We start from the raw sequence: 12817 nt of genomic DNA, 5'->3' as shown, positions 1-12817 counted from the left end.
ATTTGTTACTACTCCACGCTTAAACCACCGCTGCCTCATTTTCAAGTAAATTAAACGGTTCTATTGACGTCTCCATTATTATTTCGACAAGGCGGTAAGTTTTATTTTTGAGTAACTTGTCTACTATCAGATATAGATAGAATATAGATAACAAAAGTTACCTATTATTCAACAATAGGATATTGTGTTAGTGTTGTGTATTTTGTTAGTGAATATTCGGACAATCATAAACTTGTAAGTATGTATAATAATTCAGTATGTGTAATACCGTGAAACTTGTAATGTGCATCTTTAAATTTACATCTAAAATATTTGATCCATTCGAGAATATCAATTAGAATTAGCAAAAGACAATAAAAAGTAGTAATGCCGTCGCACGATCTCCATTAAGTCTGTGATGCGTTCCACCTTGCAAATCTGCACTTCCTCAGTACGTGACCGTGCCTAAACACAGTTTGTACAATCAGCCATATCTTAAACATTATCCGTACTAATTATGTATAGTACGATTAATGGAATATACATTTTTACCATTGTTTTTGTATTAATATTTTTTTTTAACCTTCGAAGACAGTATCAAAGATACTGGAGGAAGGTCACGTAAAAAGCATTAGGAGGGCATATATGAAGAGGTTAATGATAGTGAACGAGGCGAAAGAGACCGCATTTTTTTTGACTACCTATCCCGCTAGGGATCTTTATCCCAAGTAAAGTTTTTTAACTAAAAGTAAACCGTCTTGAAACAATAAACTAAAAAGTAAAAAATAAATTTACTGAACATAAAGCAATTAAAGTAAGATTTTATAATTTTGCTGTTGGAGCCAAGTAACACAAGCTGGCTTAGTAATTTGATATTGTAGTAAGATTGTTTAACCATGGTTTTTCTTGTAACTATTACTTAGTAATCATCATCAATCATCATCTTAGTAATCATCAGTTCCACGTCATCAAATTGTGTTTTTTGAAAGCAAACACACGAGTCTTTATAAAATTACTCAAATCCTTGTAAGTTGTGCCTATAAAATTTAAAGAGTTCCCTTGATTTCTCCAGGATCCCATATTCAGATCTTGGCATAGTCACCAGGTGAGGTATACCTTTTCAAAGAAAAAAAGAATTATCCAAATCGATTTAGGCGCCTTTGAATAACATACATAAAAATAAAAATATTTTCGTTCAAAATATTTCCGTTAAATATAAGGCAGTAAAAAGAGCAACTCCATCACAATGGTATATATATGTTATATACCATGTAAGTTTATAATTTTAAATATAAAAAAAATATAAGACGTCTCTCAAAAACTTAAATTAAAAATATCTATAATCGGAATTCTTAAGAGAAAACTTAAAGCGTAATCGATTCCGTCGCGCGCTCAGCAATGAATCACCGATGTTTTCCAAGATTTAGTTCTTTGTGAGTCTCCTCAAGCGTTCTCAACTAACAATTCGTTTCCGTTATTAGAACTTTTATATTAGAAAGAACATTTTTTGCAATAGAGACCCAATCGCAGTGAACGTTGAACATTACGGTACTTCATCTAAGGCACGTTTTTAAGTTTTTTATTTTTATTCTAAGATGAATGTAATGTATTATATACGGATCACGTATATATATTACAATAAAAATAGTATCGATTTTACATGACAACCAATATTACATGGCGCCACAACGAAGGCTTCTTAATGTCCCTACATACACAATATTTACTTAAAGGTGATCCTTTTTATTAAAAAAAACACTCTTTCATTATAAAAAAGAAAAAGAAAACAGATGCATATACGAGTATATATATCACAATGTAGAAAAATATAATGTTTTCTTTTTAGCAGGGCCTACGCATAAATCGAAGAAAGGTTTCTCACTTATGAGAATTGAAATACACGGGAATAAGATGCGTAAAAGAATTAACTATCGAACTGTAAATAACAGATTCATACATTATTGTTTTGTTGAATATGATTTATGATGAGAATATGTTTATTTCACCACTTGTATTATAGTGATCGATGTATTGTACTAGCGTTTTTTATATGCTGTTGTTAATCATCTTCACGCTGTATCCCGCACAGTCAGAGTCAGTCAGACTGAACTTAACACTAAGATACTCCGTTCCCCACTTTCTGTCGAATTAATATTTTTTGGAAATAAAAAACAACTAAAAGACAGATAAATAAATCTGAATTTTTAAGCAAATACACGCTTGCAAGTACAAAAAAAATATAATATTTAAAGATAATAAATTAGAGTTTTTTTTAAGAAGAAAATAATTAAAATTGTAAGCCGCTGTATTAAATCTCATTACGGCTGTTAATTATTAGTACATAGCCGAAGACCACTCAAGTCGTTGCGGCCGCTTTTAGCGTTTACTCTACGTAACTCCAATCTTTTAACTTAAGATGACTTTCATGTTAAAAGCGTTCAGAATATAAATTAATTAGAGAGTTTCTGAGCTTTATAATTTAGAAGGAATAATAAGGGCTTTGAATATAACATTCACTGTGTAAAATCCTTCATATTTGAAATCTCATAAGGTTTTAAAAAATATATAAGTGCACATTGGAATATTTCCAATATCGCTAAACTCACAAATAGGTCAAAAACAATAAATTATGTAATGCTCTATAAATTTATATAAGTCTCTACATCCTACAGGCGAATTTACGCTGCATAGTTCTTGTTAACAAATATACATTGTTTATGTATTAATGTTATTATTATTTTTTTTATATGGAACTAGCCGACGCGCGCAGCTTCACTTGCGTATTTAAGGGTGAATTCTAATAACCCATGAAACATGTGTTTAATGAAATATTTTTAAGAGTCTAAATTTCAAATTTTATAAAAATCGGTGGCGATTTAAGAATTTTCCCATACAAACTTTCAACCCCTTATTTGCACCCTTAGGGGGTGATTTCTAGAAAACCATGAAACATATGTTTAATTAAATATTTTTAAGAGTCTAAATATCAAATTTTATAAAAATCGGTGGCGATTTAAGAATTTTCCCATACAAAATTTCAACCTCTTATTTGCACCCTTAGGGGGTGAATTCTAGAAAACCATGAAACATGTGTTTAATTATATACGTTTAAGAGTCTGAATTTCAAATTTTATAAAAATTGGTGATGATTTTAAAAAAAACCTATACAAACTTTCAACCCCTTATTTGCACCCTTAGGCGGAGAATTCTAGAAAACGATGAAACACGTGTTCAATTAAATACTTTTAAAAATCTAAATTTCAAATTTTATAAAAATCGGTGCCGATTAAAATTTTTTTCCATACAAACTTTGAACCCCTATTTCACCCCTTTAGGGTTAAAATTTTTCAAAATCCCTTCTTAGTGGATGTCCAGATTACGAAAGTAAACTTTTGTCCAAATTTAACGTTTCTACGCACAGCGGTTACGGCTGTGCGTGCGTCTTACCTCAGTCAGTGAGGACAAGTCCTTTTATATATATAGATAAGCTTGCGTTTGACCGCATCAAGTCTGGTGAGCGTTGAAAATATAAGAATCTTAATTTAAATAAGATGTTGAAAATACAGATATATTTTGTAAAATTATATAGAGAGTCTCGAGGAAAATCTTTAATGATTTATTTAATTTTATTAAATGTTTCAGATGTCGGAGTAATACAAATAAACAAAACAATAATATTGAAAATAATGATCCAAACATTAATTCTGTTGATGAACTATCACAATAATTGGACTTTTAATTATTTTGTTTTTATCTAATGTATCCAAATATTTATTTAAATATGCAGCTATTTTATAGTTATATTTAGAACAAAATACTTCTGTAGATTTCACTATATTTTGAATAATTCTTCATGGAGATGCGAACACTCTGAAGCCTCATGTAGTTATCCTCTCAAAGATCATCTAATATCCTTTTACCTCCTTACCTAGAAAATAAAAATAAATTACAAGATCTGTTATTTAATTCGTATTACCAAAAACGCTATAATAATAAAATTAAAAGCTCAAGTCCCTTAATAGAGTGCTCTTGAAAGGAGGCTCTGATAAGCATTTTTTCAATGTTCTAGAGTTTCATACTGCTTGACCTTAAATAGGATGCTTGTTCAGCTTTCGTTCACGATAAAATCAGCCATTAAAATTTAATAATTGGACGTACTTTCATGAAATTTACTTTTAATTCCAGTCAAAGAAACAAGGTTTGTTTCTGTGTCATGCTTGAGTCGTCCGAAGAACGTATTTTTTTGATATGAGTTTAAAGTCTTATTAATTTTTGAAATGAAGTGTTTTCGTATAGGCAACTAATTCGCATGTTGCTGAAGAGCTAATTATAGTAGATCAGGAAGGCCGCAAAGACGATGCCCTTATCAAATACGTCTTTTTAATGTTGCAATTTTGTGTTTGAAAGAACAAAAAATAATAACACCTATCTTTATACTTATAATACTGTGTATCATTTAACCAGAACAAATGTGGATCAAATTTAAAGAAAATAAACAAGGAAAGAAAAAGAAATACGTGCAATTTCTGTGAAACATTAAAATAAGAAAACGGTACCAGCGGAAGGAATAGAATAAACAATTTTTATCAGTACGAAAAACATTGCTCTATGATATTTTATACAAAGTTCCAAGCTAAGGGAATAGGAGAGTATTGTACAGTATTATTTAGAGCTTTAGCATGAAACTTGACACCGGGTATGATATAAAAACTTACTAACTTTTGCACCAGATCTAAATTATATAGTAGAGTAAGATTTAACAAAATTTCGTAAATAAATATTTCACTTCCTCGAGTGGGGATCGAACCCACAACCGTCGCGTTACTGCCACACTCTTGTGTCTCCGCGCCACGACGGGCTCACAATACTTTAGAAATAAAATATTTAAAAGTAATTTAATGAATATAAAGTTGTCTGAGAAAATCAAGTCATAGTTTGTAGTAATATAAATAATTTGATGTACAAACAATTTGATCTCGTTAAAGTTTGCTAGCTTATTAAATCAGAAGACTTTAATTTGAAAATTACTTTAAAATTGAAATTTACTTTACAAACGACAAACGATATCATTGCGAAGGCTTATCTCGTATGATATTTTAAATTTAATACCTGAGTCCACTTTAAAATTGATCATGCAATTAATGACTCCCGGTCGTTCAGAGAATTAATTCTCAATGATACGTCTACTTATAAAAGAGTAAACGTTGTATTAATAAAAGTTATGCGTCATTAATATAACGGCCGTTTTTATCCTATATAGTCGTGGTGGCGCAGCGGCGTGTGACTACTTACGCGAAGATTTGAGGGGTTGATTCCCACTCGGGGGAATGAATTAATAAAATGGCAGGTTTCCACTGACTGAGGTAAGGCACACGCACATTATTTATTTAGTATTTACATAAATTAGTTATAACAATAGAAATAAATATTTATATAAATCAGCTATTTATTCAATCAAAGCATTAGAACAGTCGAACGTTTTGAACTAGCTCCTATAGTAATCAGTTAGTTCGTGCGATCAATCGGTGTGGACTCATTTGTTCGTGCGTATTTCACAGTTCTAACAAATGACATTTCCAATAAATTCAGGACATTACAATGAGGATTACACATCAAAGCCACTCGATAGGGGTAATCAGGTTATGTACGACCTAGTGATTGAGCTGACATTCCTTAACTGGTCCCTGGAAATAGACTGCTTGATGAAATTTCACTATTATTAGTTGTACAAAGGAACGCTATAAATTACTTGGATATAACATAAAACGTGGTGTAATGAAGGTATGATAATTGATAGAATAGTATTGGCGTAAAAACGTTACAAACAAATTTACATTAAAAAAATTTATATTAGTAAATGTAAAGTGAAGCGATTCAACGAATTCAAACCCTGTTTTGCACTTTTCTCTGCAAAGCAGCAAAATCAGTTTTGTAAATCCTTTACTTTAGACTACCATCAGATGAACTAAACTTATAAAGTCAACTTTATGAAAGTCGAATTAAAATCTCATCTCAGAGTAAATTTAACCGCAAACAGTTAATGGATCTTCACTCGATTTTAAATGGCAGCTTTGTACAGCGTCTTGGTTCCAATAACATTTTGATAAGTTTGATAAAATTATTTCCTTTAAATGTGCATCAGTCCAAGCTTTAGTGATATTTTATAAAAATAATGACTTACTTTTTGTTGTACATTCATGATGATCATATCTGTTTCAATATTTTTATATGATTTTAGTTTCTACAACTAGTTGTACTGACATTTTCATCATTTTCTAATATTAAAATACTTTTCCAACAACCCGGCCGGAGTTTATGAATTATAAATATTTTAAGAATCCTTCGTAAGATGAATTTTCTCAACTTTAAAACCTTGGAATCCTAAGTCAAACAAATAATAACATTTAATATAAGGTTATTTATTTACTAATTAATTTGCTAATTGTACTTTAGGAATCGGAAATACTTTGCCCAATTAAACTCCAATGTAATTTACTGTAAAGACTTGTTTCAATCTCAACTAAGTTATTGTCACAACCATTCGTGGCTTCGTCAGCTTGATTTACACGGATATCGCGTTTTAAAATGTTGACAGCGCATTATTTTGTCAAAACAAAAAAATATTATATACTTAATAACTAAGTAAGTTATTATCCAACACATCTTTGAAAAAAGAGAAGTTTTTAGTATTCGCTTGAACTGATCCATTTCTTATAGACAAGAAAGCTGGAGCCTCCCCAACACCCCGTCTGCCGCCGGCAAAGCAATGAGCAACGATTGACATAAATCGCCTTTATTAAATTGCGATTGACTATATTTGAAATTCTGAATAGATTTTTGTTTGATTCTTTTTCATGGGTCGTGTATTAGAGCTTAAAAATAATTGTTGTAATTTAAATATTTTAATAATTGTAATTTTCATTTAAATAATAATTTAAATAATATTATAACTCTCGGTCTTCTCATCTCTATTGCAATTTATCGCCAAACCTGCGTATTTCTAATATCAAAACCTCGTAAGCTAATATAAGCTTATCTGTCATTGATATTTTTGGAGTTCTGTATGAATTGAGTATTATTAGAGTATTATTTATTATTTTGACAGACAGGCGGATAAATGATTTATATCTTTTCGACATTGTTGGGCCGTCTCTTCTATACATCCTATCCTATCCTATCCTATCCTATTCCTATATCTTATAAAACAAAGTAGCTTTTCGTGTCTGTCTGAACTTTCTAACCCTTCTTCTTCTAAACCACCCAACGGATTTTTATGCGGTTTTCACCATTAGGTCGAGTATTTCTCAGGGAAGGTTTATATATAGTTTATTATTTGTACATTCTTATGTAAATTAACATAAATACGATAAATGTGTCTAAAGTCCTACCCATTGAGACACTTTCGCGCATGCGCTGCTTTAATGGTAAGTACTACATGAAAATAATGTACTGGAGTATTGTTCCTCTTAATAAGATCTACAAAAAAGTCCGCGAGAGCATATTTTTATCTTTTAAGGATAACGTGTAGTGATCATATTTCTGTCTAAAAATAGTAATTTCAATATATTTTTTATTGTGAGGGATATTTTTCCATAATGGTATTAATCCTTATCCTTTAAAATACTTTATTAAATTTCTACGTAAAACGAAGATAAAATTTGCTTTTAAACTATTTCGAAATTGCGAATAGTTTTAGAGAAAAACGCATTTAATTGTTGACACATCACGCCATTGACTCATCAGCTGTGCCGACTTAAGTTTTACTTATCCCTTACTCTCAGCATATAAATAAGTATATTAGTTACGTTGGCCATTTAATGTAGATCAAAACTGTCTTTTACTGTTTTTTCATTTTAATAAGTACTTTAGAAGTTGTTACAATATTCGTGGTAGAATGCTCGCCTGCCATGCGGGCGGCCCGGGTTCGATTCCCGGCCAATGCATTCTATTTAATTTCATAATACCCTCTTCAGCATTAACCACAAGCTCGAAAAAAAAAACCCGCCCGCTATAGAGGCATAGCAACGAAGATTTAGATGCGTTTGCACGTATTGGATAATTGGAGTTGAATGTATTATTTCAGCGCGATATACATGTATTTGGTTTCATATTTTTTGTAGTAGTTATTAGTAGGTAGATTTTTGTTTATAATTTCTTCCGTTTAAAAATAGTCATTTAACTATCTAAAAATAGTCATTTAAATATATTTTAATAAGTACTTCAAAAGATTAGTAGCACAGATTTAAAATTACGGTACCTACTAAAAATCCTTGCTGTGTAAAACAATTGGAAAATCCTTATTGAAACTACAAAAATGCGGGTTGCATTAGGGTTTAATTAATTTTCACATTATCTTAAGTGCTTTGTAAACATACATTACATGAATAATCCAGTAGTAAAAGCGGGCGAAGCCGCAACAGGGTCGCTAGTTATATTATAAAACAAAAAAAAATAATCATTATAGTAATATACTCATAACATCAGAATAATTATAAAATAATTACTATACGAAAAATATGTTTTACAAAACCTTCAGCACCACTAGTTCAGTATAAATTTAATATAACTGTGTTTGTAATGTGTACTGTCCACACGTCAAAGGCTTTTACGGATATAAATATACGGCTGTGACATAAATAGATCCGTATAATTGAAACCAAAGTGGTCGGCGGTATCATTAAATGTCTATGATAATCCTTTGGACGTGTCCACAAGCACGTATGTATTATTTAATATCTATATATTCAATGATGCATGTTTAAAAGTATAAAGAAATAAGTAAAAAAATAAATAACTGAATTTCTTTATGTACGTACGGAAATCTTAAAGCCATGTTAAAAAATCGTCTCATTTTCTGTTGACACTTAAAAAGTTTAATGAAAGTGCCGCAGGGGCACAAGCGTGTGCCTGAAAATGCGATAGATTGTGGATTCGATTCCTTCTCAAGGAAATTGATCTAAAAAGTGGTTTGCAGTTAGTACTTTAAGTTTATGTTGTTCTGTTTCTGTTTGCAATTTCTTTAAACATTATTCTTATCAAATTAACATAGTGATGGAAAAGAGTTTTGTAAAAGTAGAGTCGGATAGCTACCACAAGTAGATATTTTTTATGGTTGCGTTATATTTGTCTGAGAACGGTGATAATGTAGCCGCTAAAATGCGAAGAATAAAACTGACTAATCAAATAAAAGTCTAACTACAAGTTTTATTAAAAGACAACTGTTTCTTGTCGAATTTTAAGTGGCAGAAGTGGCATAACATAACAGCTTAAGGGTACCGTTTTTTATTTTTTTAATATTGGCTTTTTAATAGGTACAATAAATAGGTCTCTACAAAAACTTTATATTATTAATTATAGCAAATAAACTAACTGAATGATGTTTCTAGTACCTACATATATGTAGATACATACAAATATATATGTAATCATGTGATGGCGATAATCACATTGTATGATCATTTCGTATACAAGGCCATTAATTATGTACATATATATGTACGTGCTGATTATTTAGTAGTACTCTGGCAACAATATGTTAGATACCCTCGCGCTATAAAAGGGAGATAAGAAACAGATATGGGGCCTCGAAGTGTTATGTTTTCGCATTTACTGCATTGTTATTGGTGCTCTACGACTCGTTTTGTATAATAGTACATATGATGGTTCGTTAATAATTATACAACAGACGTCCCCGTAACGTTGTTTGGGTGGACTTTAACACTGGTAGTATACGGTTTTTCCTGTTTATGTAAGATTTTGAAAAATGAAAAAAAGTAGATTATTTTTGAAATAATATTTTAGATGTCAATAATGGGCGTGTATTCAGATGGGCGAAAATTAGATTTGATAAACGTTATATTATCGTGGCTAAGTAAAATTGATATATTTTTAGAATGATACACAGGGCTACTAAAACGCAAAAGCTTCTAAATTTCAATAAAGAAGACGGTTGGAATTTTTTACCATCTGAGACTACTGCACAATCTAAAGGTGATTCGAAATGTTAAGTAACATAACAATGACTTCCTTAAATTTTCATGTGAAATACTAAACGATAAAGAAATAGACCATAAGCCCGATATAAATTGAATTATGATTATATTTTAATCGACGCTCTATAATAAGCATATATGAAATACAATGAATATAGATTTATATCACAATCACCATACTGGCTTGGAATCGTTAGAAGAAAGATATCTGTTTGCATTACTGAGGATAGGACATCTTCATTATTGTTCCAAACTTTCCCTACTGTCTCCGATAAGACGTAATTTACCCACTAGCAAATAACAAACTAAACCTTTCATCGGAGTATCAAAATCAAACTAAATCCTCTAATTCTGCAAATCCAGATATTTAACTTCCTTAAACTTGGATCCTACCGAATATGGAAATGAAGATTAGTTTTCATTAATAAATTTAGACGGCCCTCGCATTAATACAAATAAAATGATGTACGCAAAAACAACAGTAAGATAAAAAACTCTTTAGATCAAACCACTGAATACAATTGATTTAATATTTATATATCCTTTTCAATTACACAAACTAACATTTTACAAAAATCAATTGACAGGCTAAGTTTATTTTGTTATAAGACTTTAAAGGATTACTTTCTTAAAATAAAACAATGATTTTATGATCACAAAATAATAATAAATGAATTATAGTAATTATATTTTTGTAGCTAATGTGAATAAAAGGTAAAGATATAGATAAAGACATAAAAATAGTAATGGAAACATAACTCAGGGACTTTATGTAATTTGTAATTCCGAGAGTAAACAAAAAGATAGCATATAATATTTATAATCTTTATAAGTAATTCAGGAATCGTAAAGTACAATTACTAAAGAGATGAGGGTCTAATGGGGCTTAAGTAAAAGTTGTCTTGTGAGAGACACTCAGAGCAACGTTGGCTGTAAGTCGACCGGAAGTCTAATATTGTCTATATTTGTTTACGACTGGTTACAGTAAGTAAAAAATATTAACTTTTACCATTCTATAAATTCAATTTATATAAGACTAGTAGTTGGAGTATTAACATTAAAATTATATTACTCTAATTTACGAAAATAAATGCTAATTTTGTAATGTTATACTAAGTTAATAAATTATCTATAAGTCTGGTTAATTCTGCGCCTGATTGAAAATTAGCAATGTCACTATTTATATTTTGTTTATACCGCTCATTAATTGATATATACATATTTTAAGTTTATCTCGCCTGATTTCGTAATCATACCATGTTTTATAATCTTAGCAATCGGTATATTATACTAATTGCATAGTTGTTTTTGACACAAAGAATCTTTTCACATCCACAAATATCACACGTCATCCATCACATTCTGAATGCGCCATAGAACGTAAAAAAAGTGCTTGAATCGAGTCCAAAAACAAAATCGAAATTCATTCAACTAGAACACATAAAAAAAACTGACATTGTTTCCCGCATACGTTTAGGCACTAAAGTAAATGGAGATAAAATCTATACTTATAATAAAATCGTAAGAGGATCGGTGTTTGTACTTGGAAAATATTAAAAAAAAATGTTATTGGAAACCTTTATTAACCTAATAGAACCCAAAACAATGATTTTAAAAAAAATGGCCTGTTTTTCCGTTTGTCTGTGCGTTTGTTATCGCTAATCTCAGAATCGACTTCACCAATGTAGGTGCGGTTTTCACTATTGGATTCTGGCAGGCTTCTGAAAACATGTAGGACTTATTTTTATTTAAAAGCTTTTATTTAACTTGCAATGTATGTATGTGGGTTCGGGTGAAATCTTAGAGCTCAATTTTGAAGTACATATCGTCAACCGATTGAGCTGAAATTTTGTATACACGTTTACTTTGGATGACAATGCACGATAAAATATGTGACGTCATTCTAAATGTAATATGGCGGACCATGCAAGATGGCGGAATTGATATTTTTAATGTACTTCTACAATATGGGTATCAAATGAAAGGACTCGTTGAGAGCAACTCGAAAAATAATGTGATGTCACTCTAACTCCCACAAGGAGGATATCGAAGATAGCCGAGTATCTATTTGGTCTACTTCTACAATATAGGTATTAAATGAAATGGGTCGTTGACCGTAACTCTAAAAATAATGTGACGTTATACTAAATCCAATATGGCGGAACATCTAAGACGGCGGAATAGTTATTATTTATGAACTTCTGCAATATGGGTATCAAATGAAAGATCTTGCCGAGAACAATTAGAAAAATAATGTGACATCACTTGAAATCCAATAGAATTGACACGATTCAAGTTTTTTGTGCTTTCATATAATGAAAGGTATGTTCGTACGATTGAGCTGAAATTTTGTATACACATTTGGTTTGGATGACAATGTACGATAAGGTTTGTGACTTCATTCTAAATACAATATGGCGGACCATCCAGGATGGCGGGATAGTTATATTTCATGAACTTCTATAATATGGGTATCAAATGAAAGGGCTTGTTGAGAGTAACTGGAAAAATAGTGTAACGTCATTCTAAATCCAATATGGCGAACCATCCAAAGTAACAGAATAGTTATTTTTGATGCACTTGTGCATTACGGGTATCAAATGAAAGGGCTTCTTAAGAGCAACTTGAAAAATGATGTGACGTCATTCTAAATCTAATAAGGCGGACCATCCAAGATGGCGGAATAGTTATATTTCATGCACTTTTATAATATGGGTATCAAATGAAAGGGCTTCTTGAGAGCAACTTGGGAAATAATGTGACGTCATTTTAAATCCAATATGGGGGACCATCCAAGATGAACGAATAGTTAATTTTAGTCTACTTCTACAATATGGATATCTATT

The sequence above is a fragment of the Heliconius melpomene genome, chromosome 15 (assembly GCF_056956725.1).
Source record: "Heliconius melpomene rosina isolate 202511_hmr_F chromosome 15, ASM5695672v1, whole genome shotgun sequence".
In the NCBI taxonomy this organism is placed as follows: Eukaryota; Metazoa; Arthropoda; class Insecta; order Lepidoptera; family Nymphalidae; genus Heliconius; species Heliconius melpomene.
The sequence above is the reverse complement of the archived record's forward strand: the minus strand, read 5'-3'. Positions refer to the sequence as shown.